The sequence below is a fragment of the Diuraphis noxia genome, unplaced genomic scaffold, assembly GCF_037042655.1.
Source record: "Diuraphis noxia isolate RWA-SAM2 unplaced genomic scaffold, SU_Dnox_SAM2 contig0001, whole genome shotgun sequence".
NCBI lineage: Eukaryota > Metazoa > Arthropoda > Insecta > Hemiptera > Aphididae > Diuraphis > Diuraphis noxia.
In genome coordinates, this window is record NW_028301711.1 from 64,602,062 (window position 1) to 64,622,247 (window position 20,186).

Sequence of the window (20,186 nt, forward strand, 5' to 3'; positions counted from 1 at the left end):
TACATAGTTTTAGATTATTTCGTAATCCAGCCGTCATCATAAATTGTAATTCGTGATTATTATTTTTCGTTATCTTTTAACTACTTTAATTTTGGGAAAGACAGTAGATAGTTCCTATACTGGCAATATGGTATAAAAACATTGATATAAATAAATTATATTTTATGAACGCCTTTAGGTGCGGTAATCATGACGAGTATTGTGCATTTAATAAATAGGTACATTCGTACATTTGTTGAAAGTTGTATTTGTCAGGTGGTGTGAAAGAAATGGCTCGATTTAAATGTACTGGAAATATTGAAACAAGTAATGTAATGTGAGTATTATAAGAATATTAAATTTACTACACGACACCGCATTAATAAATTGTTGATTCTTATGTAGAAAAATGAAAATATTGATAAAATAAAATAATATATAAAAATATACTATATTAAAAAAATTACTAATTAAGAATAGATGGTTGAAAATTTCTATACTATCAAACTAGACAATTTTAGTTAATATCATTATTATTAGGGACTGGATTTTAGTTTACTTAAAGCCATACAAAATATGCTCTAAAAATAGCCAAAAATGTCCTTAAAAAATGTATTCCACCTCAAAAAATTACCTTAAAAATGGCATTTATATTTATTTTTTATACAATTTGTTATTTTAATTTGGAATTTATTATTAAAATATATTTATTACTTTATTGAAAAAAACAAAACAATGGAAAAATTGACTTGATGCTGCTATGATATTGACAAGCATATGTTTTGGGGCAATATTATTCATTCTAAACATAGATACTAAAATGTATATTAATAAATACGCTAAATTTGGGTAGTTTATTGAACGAATATGCATTAAAACCCTCAAAAATGACCCAATAATGCTAAAAATGCTCTTAAAACATAAAAACACCGATATATGCAAAAAAAAATGTTTAGCTTTGAAACACCGGTACATGAAACGAATTTTATACTTGGAAAGCATTTTCTATGATCAATCAGAAAAAGATGCACTTTGTATTGAAATCCGGGAACTTATCATTATTTTCATATCAATAAACCATCATTCCGGCAGACAGTATACGACAAGCCTGTATACAGGGGGGGAATTTAGGGGTTCCAGCCCCCCTCCCCGACGTTTTAAAAGTAGTTATATATTAATAATATGTTATCGCAATATTGTCGGAAGACGGACTTAAAATATTTTAACACTACTTTTTGTTGAAGGCCCATTCTGGGATGAGGTATTTGCTAGTGTTCATTCCGACTTCAGTTAAATCTGTAGGGGCGCATAAGGAAAAAGGTGATGGCCAAAAGAAAAATAAAATATAAAAATAAATCGCAAGAGACGTCCGTATTATAATATTGAAATAAACATTTATTATTTTGACATAAACAAATACATAGTCGGGCAATGACTCGTGACCAACTGACTTAAAATAATATATAGTTAACGATCGTATATCGATCGATGGAGACAAAAATATCGGATGACCGTCGTCGGGTCGTTCCGTACACATATTTATTAATAATTAGCGTGCACGCGGTCCGAGTGATAAAAGCAACGACGGCTCAACAGTCGCGCAGCTGTATGGAAAAAATAACAAATAGATATGCATAAAATTAATATCACACAAATCCAAAAGTGGCTATGTGAAAATAATCTATTCATTAACTTACAAAAAAGATTAGATCCCAGGAGTTTAATAATACTGAAATAAAATAAATTCCCACTAGTGATCCGTTCGTTTATTTCTATATGCATATATTTTTTATTGTATGTTCACGCCTAAGTACTTAAAATTATCGGCTTTTTAAAGTTTAAAATTATCAACTAGGTTCAACTCCTATAGAATCTATATTTTGCGGTATTTTCGAAACGACTATGCACTTGATATTCCCTCATTTACACGCAATCCCATTCATTTATTTATGAGCTTGGAAATTGAGTTGATTACTTTCCTTTTGATTTCACCCATTACCACAATGTCATCTGCATACGCTAGCATAGCTTTATCATTGCTTATCTGGAGATAAGGATGGATCCTTCAGTCATCGTTTATGTCTCTTACTATTTTTTTCAAGAGCCAAGTTAAATAATGTGAGTGAAAGGGCATCTCTTTGTTTTAGGTCAGATTTAACTTCAAAAGGACCTCAGACGCCTTGCAAATAGCGCACTCTGCATAATGTTTTTTGCAGGTTATGCAAAAAAAGATAAAAATAATGTCCCTCGCTAAAAGAAAAAAATCACTGAACATGTGTTGTATCTAGGAACATTCAACATAATTTGTTATGCTAAATGTTTAAAGAAAAAAACAATTTATTCTAACAGATGATTCTCAGCTGTTAAACATTTTCTTTACTACCTACATAAAGGACTCAATCTAGAATTTAAGATTTTACAAATAAATAACTCAGTTTCCTCGCTTTCCTCATAATTTAAAATCACACTTAGTTTTACAGTAGTGGATTAAACAGTGCACTGTACTAATAAATAGCTTGAATTTATTTATTAAAAGGAAATGTAAAATTTCGTAAAGTATAAGTATATATACTATATTGAATATTTTTGAAGATTTTCCACCTAAGTTCAAGTTGATGAGTTCTTCAATATTAAATTCTGAATTCTGATGCCATTTTTTATTCTAGAATAATAATGTAAGTAAAATAAAACGTTCTTGTAACATTATGTATCTTAGTTGAGATTTCAGAATAAATATTTTCGGAAGAGCCCGCTCACATATAGTGAGAGTAAAAAGTATTCGTACACTCTGTATTTTTGAATAAATATACACTTTTCTTTATAATGTTTTATTTTTATCAATAAACCAACATTCACATAGTAATTGATATATTACTAAATGTATTACAAAATAAAATCATGACGACAGTAATACTCATAATAATAATACTCATAATCATAATAATAATAATAATAAATATTCGTACACCTAATAATTTTAACTAAATAAATATTTTTAAATCATTACATAATCCTGTTTAATATTTTGTAGGGTAGCCTTTGGACCTTAATATAGCCTTCAGTCTCCTAGGCATTGAATCAACCAAATGAGATGTTGTTTCTGCAGTTATTTTATTCCATTCCTTTTTTTAGAGTTTCTTTGTTTGAAATATTATGCTTTCGAATTTTTTTGTCCAAATGGTCCCACAAATTCTCAATAGGGTTAATGTCCGGAGATTGTGGTGGTGTAACAAGGTATTCTGTTACATTTTTAGACAATCAAAGCCTTGACTTTTTTGCAGTTTGCTTGGGATCATTATCCTGTGTAAACACAAAATCGTCCTTGATGCCCATTTTTTCAGCACTTGCTAAACCTAACCTAACCTAACTGTACGTTTGTCATGGTCCGAAAGTTTTTGTGGCCGACCCGGAGCAATTGAATTGGCTCCCCAATACAGGTAGTTAATGTTTTACCCTTACTAAGTACCTTTGAATTGGCTCCCAAGAATTTACTGTTGAATTGGATCCCTACCGTTTTTTTTCAAAAATGTATTGATTGCCAATATGTTAATAATTTAAAGTACGTATAATTCGTAATTCGTTACACAAAATCATATTAAAAAAGGCGGGTAAGTCGTGGATGTCGCTCTGCTGTACAGTAGGTTACAAGTGGGTTACTGTAATGGATGGAATTAAATTTGAATCCAATGATATTATATCGTTGTATACGAAAAACGATTCTGAGCGAAGACGGTTTATCTGTCTAGGATATATTATAGATTATGAAAAATAAAATTTTAGATTTAAAATAAAATTTTTTATGAATTTCAATAGCATAAAATAATTTGAACATTGCCGTAATTTTTACATATTTAGTCAAACTTCAAACTTTGAATGCTTTAAAAAAAAAAATTGTGACTACGCATTTATTTTATTTTTCAATTGATATTGTAAAAATATATTATGAGCCTTGTATTAAATTTTCAAATCTTAGTATTAAAAAGAAAAACTTTTATGAATTTCTATCTAAGATAATTTGAACATTGCCTTAATTTTTACGTATTTAGTCAAAATTTGAACTTTAAATGCTTATAAAAAAAAATTGTGACAATATATTTCTTTTATTTTTCAACTTCTATTGTAAAAATTTATAATGAGCCTTGTATTAAATTTTCAAATCTTAGATATAAAAGGAAAATTTTTTATGAATTTCTAGCATAAAATAATTTATGAATTTTCGTGATTTTTACATAATATGTTGTCAAAACTCAAACTTTGAATGCTTATAAAAAAAAATTGTGACCATTTATTTCTTTTATTTTTCAACTTCTATTGTAAAAATATGTTAGGAGCCTTGTATTACATTTTCAAATCTTAGAATTAAAAAGAAAAACTTTTATGAATTTCTATCTAAGATAATTTGAACATTGCCGTAATTTTTACGTATTTAGTCAAAATTTGAACTTTAAATACTTATAAAAAAAAATTGTGCCTACGAATTTTTAATATTTTTTAACTTCTATTGTTACAATGTGTTAGAAGCCTTGTATTAAATTTTCAAGCTTTTCTACCGAACAAATAAATTTTTATCGATATTTATAGAAAAAAAAACTAATAAAGTTGAAAAATTAAAATGTCAGTAAACAGCTCAAAACAAATCTAAATATTTTGAAAATCTTATCAAATATATAACACGCCTATATAAACATTCAGTCAAAATTTCAAGTATCTGTGGTAATTTGTTTTAGAGTTACACCAAAATAAGGAAATCGCTAAAAGTGAAAATCCAATGTTGTAAAAATTTAAATTTCAAATGCTCATAAAAATTTAATTTGAATTTCAGGTGGAATTTTTATTTGTGATAAAGATTGAAAAACTTGTAAGGAATCTTGTATGAAATAAAATAATTTGTGAATGTTCGTGATTTTTACGTATTTTGTCAAAATTCAAACTTTGAATCCTTGTAAAAAAAAAATGGTTACTATGAATTTATTTTATTTTTCAACTGCTATTGTTAAAATGTGTTAGAAGCCTTGTATTAAATTTTCAAGCTTTTCTACCGAACAAATACATTTTTATCGATATTTATAGAAAAAAAAAAAAACTAAAGAAATTGAAAAATTAAAATGTCAGTAAATAGCTCAAACCATATCTAAATATTTTGAAAATGTTATCAAATATAGAAAATTCCTATATAAACATTCAGTGAAAATTTCAAGTATCTGGTCATTTTTTTAGACTTTTAGAGTTACGCCAAAATAAGAAAATTACTAAATGTGAAATCCAGTGAAAATCCAATGTTGTAAAAATTTAAATTTCAAATGCTCATACAAATTTAATTTGAATTTCCGGTAGACTTTTTATTTGTGATAAAGATTGAGAAACTTGTAAGGAATTTTGTATTACATTTTCAAATCTTTGATTTAAAAAGAAAATTTTTTATGAATTTCTAGCTTAAAATAATTTGTGAATTTTCGTGATTTTTACATAATATGTTGTCAAACTTTTAATACTTAAAAAAAAAATTGTGACTATGTATTCCATTTATTTTCCAACTGTTATTGTAAAAATATGTTAGGAGCCTTGTATTAAATTTTCAAATCTTAGAATTAAAAAGAAAAACTTTTATGAATTTCTATCTAAGATAATTTGAACATAGCCGTAATTTTTACGTATTTAGTCAAAATTTGAACTTTAAATGCTTATAAAAAAAAATCGTGCATACGTATTTTTAATATTTTTTAACTGCTATTGTTACAATGTGTTTGAAGCCTTGTATTAAATTTTCAAGCTTTTCTACGAACAAATAATTTTTTATCGATATTTATAGAAAAAAAAAACTAAAAAAGTTGAAAAATTAAAATGTCAGTCAACAGCTCAAAACAATTCCAAATATTTTGAAAATTTTATCAAATATATAAAACGCTTATATAAACATTCAGTGAAAATTTCAAGTATCTGCGGTCATTTGTTTTAGAGTTACACCAAAATAAGGAAATCGCTAAAAGTGAAAATCCAATGTTGTAAAAATTTAAATTTCAAATGCTCATAAAAATTTAATTTGAATTTCCGGTGGAATTTTTATTTGTGATAAAGATTGAAAAACTTGTAAGGAATCTTGTATTGAATTTTGAAATCTTAGATTTAAAAAGAAAATTTTTTATGAATTTCTAGCTTAAAATAATTTTTGAATTTTCGTGATTTTTACATATTTTGTCAAAATTCAAACATTGAATGCTTATAAAAAAAATTGTGACAATGAATTTCTTTTATTTTTCAACTGCTATTGTAACAATATGTTAAGAGCCTTGTATTAAATTTTCAAGCTTTTCTGCCTTACAAATAAATTTTTATATATTTTTGATATTAATTTAAAAAAAACTAATAATGATCGAAAATTTGAAATGCCTATGAATAGTTCAACTTAAGTCGAAATTTTTTGAAAATTGCATGGTGGATAGAATATACTTATATAAACATTAGGTGAAAATTTCATGTATCTATGGTCATTTGTTTTCAAGTTACATCAAAAACCAAAATCGATTTTGTCGAAAAATGAGTGTGCGTAAAATTTCCCGTTTTTCCCTTAATTTTTAGTTTGTTTTTCTCAATTATTTAGAAAAGTATTAAGAATTTTGTACTTTTGACCTCCCAAAGTACCAACAAGATTCACTTTCTGATCGAACGAGGTACTGAAGTCAAAAATCGAAGCATTTTTACTGCCCCAAAACGTGATGACAGACACAAAAGAAAAAAATTAATAAAAACACACATTATGGTAAAATCAATACATTCATCGCTCCGCTCAGAATCTAAAATTTAAAAAACAGAAAATATTTTACCGAAGTGCGTCATTATAAAATTTATGTATATTATATGAATTAAAAAATTAAAAATACAGACAGTATTTTAGCAATGTGCGTCATTATAAAATTTATACATAAAAATCAATAAGTTAAACAAAAATAATACAAAAACTTATAATAATTTTTGTATCAGATTGAGTACTATATAATATATATAAAAAGTTGAATATATTTGGATTTTACATCGTAAAAGTAAACGTCTATAATATGAGAATCCCTGGTTAAAAAAATTATATTTAACAATTTAAGGAGCGAATTTAAATATACATTTTCCAGGAGCCAATTCAAGGATCGAATTTATATTTACCCAAAATTGGGAGCCAATTGAATTGTAGCCGGCCGACCAGGCAGTCGCTTATTTTCGTGACTTTTATGCTCACTGAATCGATGTGTTACATTTTTACAGTGCTATTAGCTCTATTGACAATTTTTGATATTTGACGTAATGATTGGCACTGATCACTGATTTTTCAATCTCAAAATCAGTTCACGTTCAGTTTTATTTGTTTCACATTTTTTTTGACCCATCTCGTAATAGAATGATATTCCAACAATATTTCGAAGCAAACTGAATCGGATTTAAGGGTAATCATTAATAATTGGTATACGTTTATCTCATCGTTGTCTAATAATATTATTCTGAGTACCTAAATAGGCCTTTCCATCGCTAAAATTGAAGTGTACGAATATTTATTGCAGTTATATTTATTATTGTTATTATTATGATTATGAGTATTATTATTATGATTATTACTGTCGTCATGGTTTTTTTTTTTTTTTGTAATACATTTAGAAATACATATATCAATTACTATGTGAATGTTGGTTTATTGATTAAAATAAAATATTATAAAGAAAAGTGTACTATATTTATTCAAAAATACGGAGTGTACGAATAATTTTTACACTTGTAAGTAGCTTGTCACAGGTATTTTTGTGAGTTGTGTTATAGCTTTTTAGAAGTTTGAAAATTTTGTTTTCCAGTTATTTTCTGATAATATATGTAGCCATGCTGCAATTGCTTTAGTTGATGACACAACTATTATAACGTTGTATCAGAAACTCAGACCACTTACTAAGATATAAGGGGAAACGATATTGTCGGTGGGGGTCAAGGGATGATCACCAAAAAGTTACTCACACTAGGCACAACATTTTTTCAACACTTTTGGTTGTTTTATTTGTCTTCCATTTTTTTTTTTACTATGTATTTTTTAATACTATAAAATATATTATCAATAATGTTCTGTTATGACTAATATGGACCCCACACAAAAAACCGCAGAGATTGTAACCTGTATGCACGCCTATGTTATGTACCTATACATGATAATGTGGATTTAAATCAAAATAATGTTTTATGTACGACGTTCATGCTAAATCCTCGTAAAATTAGTTTAAAACATGGTGTGTGTCAGATGTTGTATCTGACGCTCAATGTTGATATGTTAACATTAATCCGACGACTTGCGGCTGTTAATAACATGTAGCCATGTAGGTTATGGGTGAAATAAGTAACAAGTATTATAGTTTACGAAATGTACATAATTATAGAATATTTAAGCTTTTATGATAAATAACAATGATTATACGATTTTATTATATTAATATTTACATTACACACACTATGTCACCTGTCACCATATGGCTACCTACGTATACTTGGGCAATTGATTTGAACGATTGCGCGCGCAACTTCCGTTACACTATTTCGTGTAGACATCAAATTTATCAATTCACCCTAGACCCACTTTTTTAACTTATTCTTTCTTTTTCTTTTTTCTTTTTTTTTTTTGGGGGGGGGGGCGTAAAGTTGTTAACATTTCAAAACTGTAAATATTTAGATAAAAAAATGTGTTATAATTTTAAATGGAATAACCATATTAAACTTGTAACAAATAAATTTAAAAAACATAAAGTATGCATTTAAAAATTTAATAGATATTATGGTATTTCTTTATGAGGATGAGTTACCTACGAAAAAATAAACAAAAACTAAAACAACTATTGATCTATTAAAAAAAATTAACAAAATTCTTATGATTTTCTAAAGAAACGCTTAAGACAACACAAAAAATACTTATACAATAATATAAATGTTCAATCATTCAAAAAATTATTTTTTAAAGCTTCGGTACTTAACATGATATAAAATTATCTTACTTTTAAAAATTATAATGGACATAATACTAGACAAATTTCTTCTATTAACGTACCAACTATATGTACATAATACGCATATTTACATATTTGTCCAACAATTTACAATATATTGTAAATTAAATATACAACTCTTTTAAATATTTTTAAACAAAATTACACTTAGTCTTCTACTAGCTAGGTAGTACAAAATATAGAAATACACATACATACTTATAACAAATATATAGGATAATTGTATCGCTTACATTATTTTAGTTATCATTCATTATTGATAGTTTTAGTTTTATTGAAATATTTTATTATCTAACCACACGATTTTTTTTTACATTGGTAATAAATAATAATACATTATAATAATTATTATGATATTAGGTACCTATACAAAAAAAATATATATATATTTTTTTATATTGATATTTTAGTTATGTGGGAAATTTGTAATGTCATAATTTGTAATTATTCAATTTATATTTATTTATTCTTTAGACTATGAACTCTTGGATTCATGAATATGTTCAGTGGCCCAACCAATGAGCCCACATTATTTTCTTGATGAATAAATAAAAATATATAAAATATAAAAAATAAGCAGTAAATCTAAGATAATAAATGTGATGGACAAATTAATTTTATCTTTTTACACAGTTCAGCAAAATCTGTTAACTGCTAAAATAAATGTTTGTGATATGAATAAAACAATATTTGAGTAGGTATGTACTATTGGTACCGCATTATAACTATTAAGAATCGCCTTTATTTGGCCATTTGACATTCATATTCTTCATAATTATTAATCGCTCCGAGCTTCTTTATATTTTCTATAAATGTTTCTTTTTTAGTGTGTTTATAGACATTCAAAATAGAATCCTTTAACTTATTTACTGCTTTCAATTTAGCATTATTTCTACTACGGCCGATACCTATAAATAATTTAGAGTTTATACTTAAAGCAACCCTAAACTTTTCAGAGTTTCTACGATTATATTTATCACAACAAACGGGAGACCATATACTATTTCTTAGATTGTAAGTTGCCATAAAACTGTGCAGTGGTGATGTATTATTCTCATCGGGGTGACTTTGAAGAAGTTGAGAAATGTCTGGTTCTTCACTTCTCTTAAAAGGTGTCGAGTTAGAACAGCAATCTAAAAAATAATTTAAAAATAAAAAACAATGTGTAGGTGTTATTTATATCAACTTAGGCATGAATTATAAATTTGGTTATCGAAACCCGAAATTAATATTTTAAGCATATACCTAATATTAGGTTCCATAACAATTGGTACAAAATTGTATCACTAAAATATTTTTTTCTGAATAATTTAACATACATTATTGTATTGAATTTTTATGTTTTATTATAATTCAATACATTTGTAGATATCTATTACCAAGGTAAAACAAAAGTTTTTACTTTCAATGCCTTGTTCTAGGTTATTCACCATAGGAGAGATATTTTATCAATTTTTTCAATTATTAAAATAAAGTTTTAGCAAAATCCTAACATTTCAAAGTGATTTTTACAAAAGATTTTTCGTACTGCAGATTTGCTGTATAAAATTTATATACATATAAATGCATATTGTTATAGTCCAACATTTAAAATGGTTTGTCAATGGCATAAAAAAAAAAAACTATTTACGCTGGTACAAGTATATAAAATAACAATATTGTTATAAAATGACTACATTTCTTGGATACATTTTAAAATTAATTTACAAAGTTAGTAACATAAAGGAAAGCCAAACTAATAATGTAAAGTAGATAGGTATAGTAGCAGGTATACCTGATGGCTTAGTATCTGCATAATGAGATGAATTACTTTGGTCATTCGATGGTGTATTTCCCAATATAGTTTCTGTTTCATTTTGATCACTTATTTCAAAAAAATTGTTGATAGAACTCATATAAAACTTCTTTATAGCATCGAATTTAGCTTCATTTAGCGTACGACCACAACCTTTAAATCGATAATCACCTATGTTCAATGTGATCTTAAAACTTTCATTGTTAGGTAAACTATTTTCAACGTTAGACCAATTGCTTAAAAACTTATATGCTCTTTCAAATTCACACTGTATATGGTATTTATCATTTTTTAAATGTTTATCAATGTGATTTAGAGTTTCGGATGATGACAACGTCAATGATGAATTCTTGGAACAGTCTAAAATAAAGAACAGATAACATCGATAAAAATATATTAGCATACGTTATTCAAATAATTTAATTCTATAAATGTTTAATGTCTATAACTTGCCTAAAAATAATAATAATTTAAATACCGAACAGTTAATAATGTGTATCACGTGGTTTCTCAACTTCACATAGTTACCTACTCTACATTGTGAATAATATTACTCAATTTGGATGAAATATATTAGATAGGTATTCTACCTAGGTTATTTCTTAAATTAGATTATTATTATGATTTTTTTTTTTTTTGATTCTGAACTAGGCGAGTTGTGAGTACCTATGCTATCGAACTTAGATATTATTTTTCTTACATTTCTGAGTAGTATTGATAATTTATATTTTAAATGTTTCGATCTTTGTCAAAGTTTTATTAGATCATAATAATTAGAGATGTTATAAGGTCAAACTGAACCCAAACCGAATTCTTCTTATATTTTATCAAACTCGAATCGAACATTAAAAAAATCAAAATTGGATATTATTTAATTTAATATTTATTAATAAAATTATTAATAATAATTGATTATTGTTTATTTATCATTTAGCCATGATACCATAGAATTATTGACTAAAGATTTTAGATTATTGATAACCTTATAAAATATAATTATTAATTAGGTATTTAAATTTTTAAAATAAATATAATATAAAATATATAATGATGAAACATAACTAATTAAATAATTACGGAACTTAATTTTGTAAATAATAAATATTAAATTTAATCATAATTTAGGATTAGGAATAGATGATGCATTTAGAAATATTAAAATGTTGTTTTAGTAATAATAATAGATAATTTAATAAATTTAATTGTGAAAACGATAGTTCAGATAGGTAGTAGATTGTGATATATATATATAAAAAAAATAATATGATATAGTTACCATTATAAAAGTTAGGTTAGGTAATAATAATTAAAACAAACTATTAATAAAATAATAACTGTTATATTATATTATGCTATACCTGATGTAGGAGCATTGAATGTACAGCATATTGAACATATGACTCCACAATAAGGTAGTTTTGGTGGTTCATAATTTTTCATCATCATTTCTGAATAATGTAATCCTTTATTTATAATGGACATTTGCGTAGAAAGGATGTCATAGTATTTCCTTACTGCATCAATTTTAGCAGTAGCAACTGAAGACCCAAAACCTTCAATTGTATGTAAATTTATGTGTAAATTTATACTTATACATTTTTTTAAATAGATTGAAGGAGACCATGATACTCGTGGATAAATTTCACTAAATTCTTTGAGTATGTCAAAATCTTCCTGTAGATCGATTCTACCAAAATGGGTCCCATTCATTTCAAAACGTTCAATTTCTAAAAATAGATTTTTAATTTATAGTAAAATATTGGTAGGTAGTACAGTTTGTTCTAGAATAGTCGAATAGAAATACTAAATTATTTATGTTATATAATTATTAAGATTTATGAGTTTAAGAATATGTGTTGATTCAATTTGGTTAGGATCAAATATATGAATTTTATGGGATCCTAACCCATAAAATAGCATATAGTATAAACATCTCAATATTATTAAGATTAAGATTCTGAGGTCAAGACTCGGACGCGGTGCCGGTAGTTCCCAGATCCTCACCCTTTACGAATGTGTTTCTCAATCAACCATAATCCCCCCTCCCTATAAAAAATTTAATAAAAAATAGGTAGTTATTAAAATAATAAATTTTAAAACAAAAAAATGTATCTATAAACTATTAACAATTACCTATATATTTTTTAATGGATAGTAGAGGAAAATTTACCAAACCAGAGCGCTTTAGACCCAGCTTTGGAATGTTTTTATATTATGAAGATATTTATAAAATTATACATTTATTACGTAATAACTACTTATCAATCAATAAACTATAATATGTTTTAAAACTTATAAATTTTAAATTTTAATAAATAGTTAATATTGTTATCAATTTTTTGTTTATAATGTTGTCTATATGTATGATCTATTATGTTCTAAATTATAACAATTATTGTATTTTTGTCTGAAAAAAATTTAGCATTTCGTATTAAAACCGATTGAATATTTTTCAAGGTATATACATGAGCTGTTCGGCGTAACTGATATTTGTTTGTATAATATACGTATTAGTGTATTACTAAAATACTAAATATTTTGGGGGTGGTGCGTATAAATAAATAAATAAAATAAAATAAATCTTTTCATAATGATGTAGGTATATTGTAAATAGATTATACCTATTTTTGTATCAATGTGACATTCTGTGTTACTTGCGTTTTTTGTAATAGGATAGCATAAAAGTATAATAAAATATGCCACACCCAATTATAAAAACATTTGTTAAAGCTAAGCAAGGCCTACTGTTTGCAGGATTTATTGATTTTTTAGAATTGTTCTAAAGTTCTAATAATATAAAATATAACTTGCTTAAGTTGATTTATTTTAATTTTATCATGTGTACTGGTCTAGTTTGTGGGGAGGGGGCAGAGCATTAAATTCATTGAAATTATTGCCAAATCGATAAATACGGCCATTTATTTTTAGTTTTTCGAAAGTATAAACTGTTTGCAAAATAAAATAAATAAAATGCACTTACCGAATTCACCACAATACGCTATACACTTTGATTATTCGTTGAAATGATAATAAAAATTAAAAAGCAATTTGTCGACAAGGGTAGCTGCGTACAAGGTCTTCCATAATATAGAGAATGGGGTTGAGCGTTGTCCACCCCACCAGTTACAGTACAGTTTATTAATCGATAAGCGTTTGACGTAGTTCAGCAATTTGTCGTTACACAGCACTGTCGGTTTACGATATCACTTACATTATTTCTAACAAATCAATACTTGTTATAGTATAACTTTTTTTTAAAAACATTTATTGGAAAAATATGCAGTCTGTAAACATAATTACAATAAGTATTTGGAAGAAAAATATATATTGACAGTGAATTGCTTGAGAGGAGTAGTTATCCAGCAGCACGGCTTTAGATAGAATGGTTGCACATCGGTCTATAGGTACTACGCAACGTTAGACTGCGGTGTACATAATAATATACATATCTTCTTCTTAATATATATACACACACATATATATAATTAATTAATTTCTGTCTGTCTGTTTGTTCTTTATGCATTCTTAAATGGCTGGACTGATTGCGACGAAATTTGGTAAAAAGATAAATTAGATTCATGGGCAGAAGATAGGCTAAGTTAAAAAGTGACACGCCCAATTTGAATGTCACTTTTAACTTTTAATTTTTTGTTATCAATAAGGAATTGTTTATAATGTGTTGTTGATACAGATATGATGAAATGTGTAATACTATCTAATTAGAAAATCCGCGATTCTGGGCCAGAATTTCTTACTTATGAATTATAAGTTATGACTCAAATTGGCTCTATCCACCTCTCGAATCTCCCAATAAGCATCCTTAGTAGTAGTATAACTTAAATCAAGAATCAAATATTTTTGACTTTAATTTCTCACACTTAAGACTTGACAGTTAATTTAAAAAATATTTAAAGAATAATGATAAATAAAAACTAATGCTTCAAGAAATGAAATGAGATGTTCATACATCGTTCTTACGAGTAGTTAAGACTTAAAATTTAATAAAGCTATTAAAATGAAAAATTTAAATACAAACATTTTAAAATGGTTAGAAAATGGTAGGAATAAATCCTTAAAATATCATGGAAGAATTTGGTTTTCCAAGTAAACTCATATCCTTAACAAAAATATATATAAATGACACAAAGTACCATGTGATAGGGTGACATTCATTTAGGTAGGTAACCTTTTTTTACTCAGTTTGCCTATATCATTTACAGATTATTAATTAATACATTGGTATTTATACAGTTACTATCGTAAATCGTTATTAATTTGATTTAAAAATGTTTAAAAATATTATTTTGAAGACGTGCTATATTTCCTAAACCGATCAATTAGTTGAAGGCAATAATCTTGTCGATTATCAGTTAAATATTAGTCCATCATCACCAGTTTTACATATTCATTTTCGTTTCGTTAGCTGTTACCATAAAAGAACACATTTATATAAAAAAATGGTCTTTATGAGCGTTATTAGTGAAAAGGGCAACACAATTTAAATTTATGCTGATTTTAAAAATCATTGAATTCATTAATATTCACTAGAATGTAATGTTATAAATCGATTAATTATAGTCATCGGAGGTGATTCCAGTACAAGACTGCCTCTTCTTATAATAGGAGGCAATTTAATTCAAGTGAATTATATTTTTGAAATCAGGGGCTATAGGATTAAACTTTAAAAATAAATTAGGAGGCAATTCGATGGTCAGACGGGAGGAAATTTATGAACTGTCGACCAAAAATTATCTGAGGAAATTGAAGTGATAACAAGTTTAAAACAAGGGAATGTACCCTCGACGCTATTATTTAATAGAGCATTAGAAAAAATAATACAGTTTTCTAAGGAATAAGTAGAGAACCGATGTAGGTGCCACACAAATGTATGTACTGGTATTTACTGACGATTTAAACCTGGTTGGAGACAGTATGGAAACACTAGTGAAGAATACAAACCAACTCGTTGAAGGGGAAAATTCAGTGGGTTTGAAAATTCAAGAGAAAAAGACAGTGATGGAACGAGTCCCCATTGAGTAGGAAAAGTGGTAATTAATTGTTATTTCTTTGAGAAGGTTAAAAAGTTCAAAAACCAAGGATCAGCTATCTATATTATAAGAATAAATCGTGATCTTGAATCCGTAGGCATCCGTTTCTTTCTAACACATAAAGTTTATATAGATCTCTCTGTCGCTCTTCTAAACAGCTGATTAAATTCATTTTCATTTTCCGTTTTGTGAGCAGCTGCAACTGTTTAATTGTTTATTTATTTATTCTCATTTTGAAATATAATGCATGCAATTCAACATCTACGTACATGAGATTTATCTGATAAACATTTTTAATAAATCATGGCAAATCTGTACATATAGCATATTCTGATGATATTATAATAATAGCAAGAAGTTAAAATGTCATGAGAAAATCCTATTATAATATTGAAAGCAAGGAATTAAAAATTAGCACAGAGAAAACTAAATACATGAAACTATCTGCTGTATAAGCACGGCGAAGAGTACAAAACATTACAATCATGGAGAATAACGAGTAACTTTGAAACTGTTAAGAGTTTCGTGTATCTTTGTTCTGCGCTCAATAATAGTAATAATATGTCCGAAGAATTATGGCTAGCAATCACGCATACTTTGCCAATATACCACTCCTTAAATAAAATCTGTTATCGAAAGCCACAAAGATAAAGTTATATAAAACTCTTATAGTGCCGGCTTAACTGTTTATTTTGAGTTGGTTAAATTTTATCGAAGGTAAATGGGCGATTGTAAACTCTCTCGATGGTAAACTCTCCCGGGTCTACTCCAGTACTACCTGATGGAAACGTGTAAGCTCTCTCGGGTTTATTCCTGTACTACCTGCCGGAAACATGGAAACTCTCGCGGGTTTATTCTTGTACTACCTGACGAAAACATGTTAACTCTCCCGGGTCTAGTAAAAATTATTAAATAAATTTAATATACATTTAAGTTGCGTTTAAAAATAGTCAATCATATATAATAACAATAATAATAACAATATAAATTAATGTTTTTAGCTGTTATGATCTATATTATATTTAAATTACAATAAAAAAAATTTCAAAAAATCTAATATACATTTAAGTTTCTTTTAAAAATAGTCAATAATAATAATATAAGTAACAAACACAAAATATACGTAAAAATGTCAAAATTATTGTTTTTGATAATTAGTACACACAGCCAACTCGTAGTGTAGCAATAATATTTAAAACAACTCGGGAGAGTTTGAATACTTCCTACAGGTAACCATAAACTTAACCCAGGAGAGTTTACATATTTACTTTAGGTAAACATAATTTTGACCTTGGAGAGTTTACACATTTATTTCAGATAAACATAATATTAACCCGGCAGAGTTTACTACCACCCAGGTAAATATTCCCGGCAGGATTAAATACCCCTATCAAAATTTTACCCCGATAAAATTTCACTAGTGAATATTTACCTCCCAGTAAACAGTTACTAGATTAAATTCATATATTTACTTTGTTTTTATATAAATTAATCTTTTACGTTAACTTAAATAGGAATAAGTTCCATTATCCCTGCCCCCTAATTAGCTTTTATCTGTAAAAAAAGCTATCGTTTGTGCGTCGAATTTACTCCGCTGAATTTTTTACATATTGATTCCATCGAGTGCCGAATATCAGTCTCCTGAATTTTTATCAATTATTTATTTTAATAATAATATAGCACAGCTATATTTATTCCAGTAGGAATCACGTATTATTGCATCGGCTTTATTATATCTTAATTCTTAGTCAATATAATCTAATCAAGTCTTATTGAAAAATACATATATTATTATGTATCTATAGTGGTTTATCAAAAATAAAAATATGTGTAAGTCTTATTGATCATAATTCATGATCATTGATTCTAAATATTGTTCAGAATGTCATGTGTTCAAATAATCAACATTTAGTGATAGGTAGTTGTTGTCTTGTGCGCGTCTTGTGGGCGCATGTAAATTCCACCCAAAATTAACTACCTACAGGTAAAAAAAGATGCATGTAAATTCCGTCCAAAAAAATACAGATAAAAAAAGGTACATGTAAATTCTGCCGGAAAAATAAAACTAAAATAGTAAAAATGGTAATATTTATAACAATAAAAAAAAGAGTCAAAATATAATTATAATCAATAATTACAACAGTCAACATGTCTGATAAGACATGACATGATTGATGATTGTCGTCTGATACTATTGTTCAGTTTACGTAATATTGGAACTTCCAAAGTTCCAAATGCTCGTATAACACGCCGCGTAGCGAACAGTACGGTCGCTTCAACGTATCGTAAAGTCACGGAACGCTTAGTTTAAAAATATTTATTTTCCGGACGGAATTTACAAATCCATTTTCGTATCTGTAAACTTTTTTGGGTGGAATTTACATGTAACTTTTTTGCTTGGATATTTTCCCGGGTGGAATTTACCATAGATCTTATTTTTACCTGTTCATTCGGGCAAAATTTACAATCATCCCGCCTTGTGTTACACCGTATAAAAATGAGTTTTGAAATTGTTATTATTGAACGGTTGGCGGAATCAATACAAATAAATGTCTAGTAGGATTGATAATAAAACAGCGGAGTGAATAAAACCCCTCTAATTATACTCGTATTATTTAAGCACCCAGCACACACGTCTATACCTAATACCTACTCATAAAAAATTATCGAATTGGACCCAACAAGTCTATTCAAATTTTGACATCCGTTACAAAAACCAGGTGTACTGATTTAGTTTATTTTAAATTTAAATAATATATTTCAAACAATTTTCAAATCTTTAACAGATTAATTGATTTCAAACGGAAAATTCTACTAAATTGAAAATAAAATTATAAAATAAATATATATTAATATACTCGATAAAAGTTACAACAATCTGGATGTGTTCGGAGTTGCAGCCGAAAATTCCGAAAATGAAATCACTCAATTTCAAATGGCCCGTTATGATAGCAGTAATAAAGTAATGTGGCGTATTTTTTCATTCGCTATACATGAAAAATACTATACTGTTGTTTACCTGGCCGTACATTTGGATAACGATCAAAAAGTGTATTTTACAGCGAAGAACTTATTACAACGAGTCAATGATTCATCTTCAAAAACATTGACCAGTTTCTTTGAAATGTGCTAGAATGATGATTTGCCCGAACATTATCCTTTACTTCGAAATGCAATGATATTATACCTGGATGCATTAATACGTACGTATACAGTTCATCTTAGCCAAGATAAGTATTTTTATTTACGTTTAATGTTAGTCAATTTTATGGCCCAACATAATTCTAACATCTGAGAACCGTTAGTGCTATATTGTGTGGTGCATACAGAAAAGCCAATCAGGAAAGTATGTCATTCATTGAGATCACACTCTTGATGACACTGTGATTTCTTTATAAATGCTAACAAACACGAACATTTGTTTTCCATAATTTTGTCTACATGTTTCTGTGTCATCATCACCGATTGATTTATAGAACAAATATAAACATCAACAATGGTCGAAGATACGTCTTAGAACACCAAATTTAGAAAAATGTTTCAGACATCACATACATCTGACGGAACCCTTGAGATAGTCCACTTTAGGAAACGCTGCTATACAGCATACGTAATTATGATATAGACATCCATTAAGGAATTATTTTTGGAAAATAAGGGGTTGTAATAGTGTAATAGTGGCGCCAACTGCCCAGCAAAATCATAAAAGCTGAAGTTACTAAATGACAAGACGTATGCACTTGAAATTAGGAATTGTGATCCTTCTAGGTGTGCAAGGAAATTGCTAATTTTAATTACGTCGCATTCACTCTATTTAGAGTACTAGAAAATCATCGTGATATTTAGAGTCCAGCTTATGAACGTTGGAGCCCCGGCTTAATTTTCGATGGAATTCTTAATTTTAATAAATATAAATTCAATTTTTTTGCTTTACTGGTGTTTTATACCCATTTAATTATTTTTTTAGTTTATAAATAAATCATACAATAATTCTATAAGTAGATAATTATTTAATGTTGATTGATATAAATTAAACGTATATGACCGTATTACTGTTTTTCTTATGAAAAATTAAATAAATATTAGTGAACAAGTGTTGGTACAAATATTAATTTAAAAAAATGATTACTGATATTGAGTGATATACATCATATACATAATACACAAAGTCAAAGTGGTGATGCAAATTTCAATTATAGTCAATAAACAAAATAACTTGATTTAGAATTTAAGACAATGGTTTTTTTTAGCATCGATTTTTTGGATTTTAGCTAAACTTCTAAATACATCTGAAAAATCAAGTGTATCAATTATAATTATTTAAATTTTTATCAATGTTACCAA